Source organism: Puntigrus tetrazona, chromosome 9, assembly GCF_018831695.1.
Source record: "Puntigrus tetrazona isolate hp1 chromosome 9, ASM1883169v1, whole genome shotgun sequence".
NCBI lineage: Eukaryota > Metazoa > Chordata > Actinopteri > Cypriniformes > Cyprinidae > Puntigrus > Puntigrus tetrazona.
In genome coordinates this window covers 3,647,749-3,655,999 of record NC_056707.1, presented here as the reverse complement: position 1 = coordinate 3,655,999, position 8,251 = coordinate 3,647,749, and positions in this window count along the sequence as shown.

Here is an 8,251-nt window from a genome sequence, read left to right as displayed (position 1 = left end):
TCAATGTTATTGCTTCAGATGACTCTTTTTAGTCAATAATGACATTTAGTTTTATGGCACTAGCAGAGTGGACGAAGTACCCTTCTGTTCTTTAACTTTGACTCTAATACTGCCAGCTATCTAATTAGGCCTACTTCAATAAATCGATTCAACCATGATTCAGCTTGATTGCTCACGGACATCCCTGCTGCCTTTTTACATAGAAAACTATTAAATATTGAGGTTTATCACCACGCGACACTACATTTATGTCATAATTAAACACGCCATCCTGCTTCTCATTTGTAGTAACAAAGTAGAAAACACGCCTGCATTCATTTAAAATATATTTTCATTGTAATATGGCTGCTTGGTTTATTCAAAACCAAAACAAATATATAACCGCTATGCCATTTAAAATCAAATACATATATAGACAGAAATCTATTATATCACAAATAAGCTTTAAAAATGGCCCATCCCAGCTTCCTGCAAAACACTTGATCTGGACATTCACGCCAACATTTGCACGCGCTTCAGTTTCCATTCGAACCTCTTCGAGTTGGGCACGGTAGACGCCCGGCTCAGATATCACCACTTTACACGAACTATTACAAGTTACTAATACTCCAATTAGGTTTGTAGTTACCTATGGTAACAACAAATTGAACTCTGGATTTCCAGTTTCTCTGGTGTCTAAGTCAGTGTGTGATACTGGGACAGAATTGAAAAAAAAACAATTTAAATATACAAAAAAAGCGACAGCTCTGTATCAGTAGCACGAGTGGTGAGACTGAGGTGTATCATTGGCCGAGGACTTTATGCCATAAGAGTAACATAAATAAAGATGAGAACTCGGAGGGATTTGACATTTTCAGACCAATTAATTTGTTGACCTCCTCATGCAGTTGCGTTCGCTATATCTTGCAAGACAGAGACAAGCGGTAATGTGCTGTCATCCTGACTACAGATGAACAGCGGCTTTGTGCGCGCTTTAAAAAAATAAAAAAACTCACTTAACGAACAAGAAATCCACCAAGCGGTAAAAAAATCCTTCTAAAATAACTGAAGTTATATCGGTAAAAGTAGGGATCTGCGATATTGGTTTGACTGATATCGAATCAAAGGGATATAGGCTTTCAAATAAAAAAATCGCTATTGGCCCGTTTTGTAAAACTATGCCTCACTGATCGGTGGAATGCATTAACTCACATATGCTCACGGTGCTAGCGGATTAGATCATATCATCAATGTGGCGACTTCTCAAAGCAAAGTTTTGTCTGAAAGATGATTAGTTTGACTGTCTTGGATTGCATTGTTTTTAATCTGCGGTGCCAAAGTACGGAAAATGACGCGTTCAGTGTATGAGAGAGTAAACACATGCAGCAACCCAGATTCCCCAGTCCCTAATGCCCAAAGGGTTCTAATATAGCAGTGGGCGCTGTTAGCCTACTTCTAATTAAAGGAATAGTTCATCCAAAAATTCCCTGAGTGTACCAGGACATTCCTTCTTTCGCATGAAGGCATGATCTTAGTTTTATAAAAATATATCCTGGTTTGCAATGCTTCTGTGGACAGCAGCCATTATTTTAAAGGTCTGTAAATCGGATATATCCGCAAGTACCGCAAATGTAAAAACTAACCTGTACACCTTGATGCGATGACAAAAATATTAGTAAAATTATAAGCAAATAACTTGACTTCGTGTTATTTTCAGCGAAGCATGCTGGGTTCCAGCTTCTTGGCTGACCTACCATACGCCGTCAGATGCAGCTTCGCGTAATCGATGCGTCGAGTCAGAAGTCGAATCTCCTCAAAACATGCAATCTCAAAACATTGGGACTCACCTGGATGGTTGTCTGCGCGCGTGGATCGCCGCTGTTGGTGAGGATGGGTGAACACGACCTGGTGAGTTTGGGTTAGTGTCTCCCCAGCCACCACCAGGCTGGAAGAGGCAGGCACAGGACAAAGTAGTAGGGGCCTGACCGGGTGGGTCGTTTCATCCACCATGCTTCGCACGGTGGTCTCCAGCAGAAGATGAAAGAGAGACTCTGCAGGGCCAACAGCGCTTGCCGCCATTAAACTACTACAGGCTAAATCATTTGCTTTTGTGAAGCGGGAGAGTATCTCTCACCCAGCACGTCTGGAGGTTCGGCCTACCGAGCTTTCGGGTTGTTTGTCCCTGGAGCATAATCTAAAAGGGCCTGAAGGCTCTGTAAGCGCAGTGGCATTTAAAAGCGAAAACGGTGTCTCTTTGATGAGCTCAAACCTCCACAAAGCCCAATACCAATGATCCCCAGGAGCAGAGGAACACAGAGAGTCTACCAAATTCACATCGCTAATGGCCAATATCTACACAGCAGGATAACAATAACTGATTAAATTAATCATATAAAATAATTTGTTTTGTTTTTTACTTCAGAACTTCTCATCACGCTCTGCATTCTCATTCTCCAAGCACACCAAGTCAACTAATACTTATTCCACTTTGAAACAAAAAAAATCATCATGTGGCTTATTCAGGTATAAAACTAGCGCTATGCGACAGAAAAGCCGTGTCTGAAATCAGTGAGTGTGGACAAATCTATCCACCATAGCAACAGAGTTGTGCCGAGGAACATTACGGCTTTCTTTCAGAGAAAAAGAATAAAAAAATGAGGAACAAATGTGTTGCTTAATACAAACAGACTTTAATGCGCGTTGCAGCTTTCACCTATTGGGCTTTAAATGTGAGCTGCGTATGCACAGAACATTCAGGTCATATAGGCATGCAAGTTAGTTTGGCTAGGCCTCTTTTATCTAAATAGTTAGTTAAGATACAGATCTTGCTATGAGGCAATCTCGCCACTCTCATTACAGCCGCTGATCATTAACAGAGATATTTTAATAATGAATCTTTGGAAAGTTTCTTTCAGGAAACTCCCTGAAAGTGCTTCCTCTCTTTGTTTATAAGACACTGACTCTTTGGACTATTATAATGATACCTGGTTCATCTTTCAAGGTCATCATCTGAAACGTGAATTTCCAGCCTGCATCCGCAGGACATCCGAGAAGAGATAACAAACTATGTCTCTCAAAGTTCAGACTTCAGAAATGACATACTAGGCGCACAGCTATCAATAAAGCGCCTGTCCTTGAACAAATATAAAAGCATCTTCACTAATGAATCATAACACCTCAAAGCAATTTACACATCAAAAATAATAATCATTTAAGGAGGATATAACCCTAGACCACTCTGCATATCATGTCTAGAACCTGATCTTAGGTCATTGACTTTTTGCAAACCATCAAATTGAGTCTTAGTTTTTCATCAAACCCAACTTCAGAGCTTTCTGTGAGACTTTAAATCGGTATAATTTCTGACTAGCTATAATAACCTGCAGTTAAAATTGTGTGCTGATTTAAAAACAATTTTGTCCAGTGGAGAACGTGTGGTTTGCTATATGCTTAGAACCATGTTTTTGCGCAGTTAAAAGTGCTAAAAGCATTGTCACTTAAAGCACCAGGAACTAGGAAACGTTAAATGGAATCACAACCAGAAGCCATTCCTCGGCATTTTACCCTCATTCCTAGCACTTCCCTGTCCCTAAAGCACATTACTTTCTAGGTAAGTAGCTTCCAGAGCAAGATCTTTGAAGTGGAGATTGGGAATTAATCAGACACCTATCCACATATGGCTGTGATGTTCTGCCATCCACTACATGATATTAGTTTCAAAACTTGCGCATTGGGGCCAAAAGAAGAAGAAAGAAGAAATCTCAGTTTTTTGGCAGGTAGAAAGAAATACAGTAAAATGCAAAACAACTTCACTGAAACTCCTGTAAATTTTATCAATAAAATAAATCAATAAATTAACTAACTAAATAAAATGAATAAGACATTTTAAATGTAGTAAATCCGACTAGCATTTTCTGTTGAATCAAGCGCTTAATAAAATACATTTTGTAACTTTTTAGCAATCACCATAATACTTACAGGTGATAAGAAAGCCCAAGTCACATGAGAATCGAAGTCCATTACAAAGCACTCTTTTGCGCCAGCTGAAGTAACAATGACATCAGAAATTGGCTTATTCAAATAAAAGAAAATAAGAAAGCGCGTGCAGGAATTCTAGAGATATTAATCAATGATTTGTAAGCTGCAAAACTGCTAGATGCCTTGTCCTTTGCATTTAACAGCACTGTAAAATTATACATAATGTGTTCTGTGAGATAAAACCAACTGAGAGGTTTTTACCATTCCATTTTAAAGTCTTTTTCCATTAAAGTAATAATAATATTTACACTGCATTAAGCGGTCTAGAAAGATGAAAGAAATGAGCGCTCAGCACTCCAAGAAAGCTCTAGAAACCGATCTAAAAGTCTTCTAAAACTGCTACCTGCACTGGACAGGAGAGATGTGACTGATGCCCCGTGCTTCCTTTTCTAACATACTCTAAGCCCTGCTACTTCCAACAACTTTCCCTCGGCACCAAGCTGCTGAGAACAACATGGTCAAATCAGGTGTAGAAAATGGTACGAAACTAAAAGCAGGGGGACATGTATTCTTCACAGATCAGATAATCGCATTCACTCAAGGAAGCCAAGCACTCGATAATTCATCCGATTCTGATCATTTACGCTACCATTATCTAAAAAAATAGATATAAAAATACTGCAGTGTTGGTTTTCGCATAGTACACCTCTGTAGCCATCAAAACAAGCATGCTTAAAAACAAGAAAAACATGGATATGCGCATCAAGAAATGACAGAACTTTATCGATTGATGTTGTGGACTGACCTGGGCAGTTTGACGGGCGGGTTCGCGGTACTCCTCCTCCTCCTCGCTGTCTGAGTCGCCTGCACAGAGTTGCGGGAGGCCAGAACCAACGCGGCCTCCTTCTGCTGCCAGTCCAGCACGCAGTGCCGCATTACTGCAGTAGACGCCGAACGCAGAGGGTTGCTGTGGAGTTTGATGTCAGGCACTGGAAGTGGCCCTTATCCAGAGTCTCTGTCTGCCAGAAGACAATAAGACGACAGAATTAGGAGCAGAGACACACTGTGATAAGAGGCGTAGGCTACAGGCTTTGGGGGGAACGCTGTACTTCACTGACTTTTCAACTTGAAGGCAACTAGAAGTGTTACTGGTTGTAACACAAAACAAACACATTCTAGTATCATTATCACATTTATTTGATTAAATTGTTAATTGTGATTTGTAAGAAATAACACAAATTTTATTATTCTTGTTTATTTTTTTAAACATGTTTTCTTCATTATTCAAGTTAAATTAAACCATTAAACAACTCCAGTCGTAAGAGAATGTTAATGAAGAAGAAGAAGAAGAAGAAGAAGAAGTTAAAGAAGAAGCAAGAAGCAAAGGAAGAAAGGAAAGAGAAGCAGAAGTTAGAAGAAGAAATAAATAAAGAAGAAAGAAGAAAGAAGAAGAAGAAGAATAAAGAAGAAGTGCAAGAAGTACAAGAAGAAGAAGGCAAGAGAAAGAAGTAAAGAAGAAAGTAAGAATAGTAATACAAGAAGAAGTAAAGAAGAAGAAGAAGAAGCAAGAAGTAAGAATAAGAAGAAAATTACAAAGAAAAAAAACAAAACAAATATTGAAGGGAAAAGTATATATAAAATATAAGAGAATTCAAAATACTATTTAAATAATATCTTAATATATTCTAAAAAAAATTATATATATTATCTTAATAATATATGTAAAATTCAGAATTAGTAATAAAAGAAAAATTATGAACCAAACAGCATGGACTTAACTATGATGAGTTACGTTGTAAAATATCTAATACACACACACACATCATACACATGATAATTAGCACATATATGAATTAATTAGAATATATATATATGTATATATGAAAAGTACATATGAATTAATTATACATATATATATATATATATATAGAAGATAGTGTATATATATATATATATATATATATATATATATATATATCTATATATATATCTGTCATATATCTCAGCTAATATGAATAACACCCATGTTGATATGCTTCTTCAGTCTGATACACTGAGAACCAACAACAACATGGATACATCTACAATCACATAAACTCAGCAAAATGTCAACAACTGTGCAGTATATTCCTTCATATCGTCCAGTTCTACAAGTGTTTATTCATCCCATTCCTCAATCCTTTCCCTGACAGGCTTAACTCATCCATCTGTCTTCTTATCATCTACTTCACGGCCCATAATAAAAGGATGATGTAATGCAAGGAAGGTCATTCATTTTAGGTGACACCACAGAGCAATCTGCCCCTCTGCACAGCGACGTCAGACATCCTAAAGTCATTAGTAAGCCACACATCTAAACAAATGCCTAGCAGCTCAGTACACTTCCTGTGATTTGCTATCGCTGCTGCAAAGCGAGAATAGCCCAGTGAAGGTGTTGCCTGGACTAACAGACTCCAAAACAGCTTCTGATTCGGGGGAGGATGTCTCTTTGGCTTCTGAAACCCCGTGCGCTGCCGTCAGTCAGCGGTGTGGCTTGCTGATGGAAGAGCTGATAGTCTGCACGACTGCCTCCGACTTTACTCTACAATTCAACGTCCTGGATTGACGATGCCCCGCTTTGGCAGTGTAAAATCAATGCAAGCCTACTGGAAGTAAATCACGCACAGCTTAAAATGAGAAAAGATTTACATTCAGTAAACACAGAAAGTTCTGCCTGCTATTTTTTTTTTTATTGTATTAGTCATTTAGCTCAGGTATTGAGGAGCCCTCAGAAAAAATATTCTAATGTTCTAATGTATAACTAATGTTCAAACTATAGAAATTATGCCCAGTTTCCACTAGTACATCATGAAATTTATAAAAGAAAATAAATAAATAATAAAAATAAAAATTTCTGGACAACAACTTTCACTTCGTGGCTGTTAAAAGAACTACTGTAAAGAGACTTAATAATGAAAAAACAACAGTTTAAGTAAAATAACGACTATACAGTGTTTCTCTAGAAGTTGTATTTTCTAGAAGCTGATAAACCAGTTTATTTTTACCCATCTTTCATGAGGTAAAATGTAACATCATGTGACACTGTTTATTTAGCTGACGTATTCTGGAAACACTGAATGACTGATTACATAAAACATGATTCTCACGTGATGACATTTCAGTCTTTAAAATGTTTCTCAACATGTATTCTGATGTTATTTCAGTGTTTTATTTTATGCTGTAACTTGTAGTAAAGAGAAAGAGGTCATAGTTCATGGTGGCAGAATGAGTCAGGATACACACAAGCTAACTCTGGAAAGCAAAAACAAAGTGACAAATATCAAAATTGAGTTAATTAGTTCCTCATCTAGCAATCGGCGTATGATCCGAATAGTAATTAGCCACCTAAAATTATCTTCATTTATGGATTTTCTACTTTAATTTTTTTAATTAGATCGTATTGATAATAACAAAGATCAAATAAATCGCTTATATTGTTATTATTAATATAGTACTTATTATAAAGAATAGAACTGGAGGAAAAGATGCAACGCTGTCAAGTCATTTGTTTTTGCAATGTAACATTTTTTTCAGAACCGATCTCCGACTTTTGACTTCAAATGAATGTAGCTTAGTCATATTTTGTCCGATCCCAACAAATTTGACTCATTTTCATTTTTGAAGACTCAGTTTATATCAGATTTGTTAAACAACATAAACCAAAAAAAACTTCCACTGTTTTCTTTCTCCAGACTCCACTGACGTTTACAGTTCATTCGATAATACATTCAGCCTCATACTGCGTAAAGGAACCAATGCACATAGCAATAACTTGGAAAAACAACTTTAACAAAACCTTAATTGGGCAAGGCAAGGAAAGGAGATCCTTTATCCTCTAGTTCTATACATATACAGGCCTAACAGATAAATAATAAACAATAAAGTCTAATATATGAGCCTGAAACAAAAAGGGATGGTTCAAATTATCGCATTACCCGAATAAAAGCAATGCCATTTCCTTACGTTAAACGCCAAATTGGTCTCGCGAATTGATTCAATAAACACTTAGATGACCATGAGCACGCACGCTTATAAATTGAAAACTGCAACGCAAAAATTCGAACGCCGTGTACTTCAGCAAAGGGGAGACAATAAAGCTGTGCTCTGTGATAATATCAATCATACACATGGTGGACACACGGCGATGTGTAAATTAAACCTGCACTGAATCAGCCAAACCTCGCTCTGTGGCCAACAAACAACGGAGCAAGAACTGAAATAAAATGCTGGGAGGGCCTATAGGTTGTATTAGAAA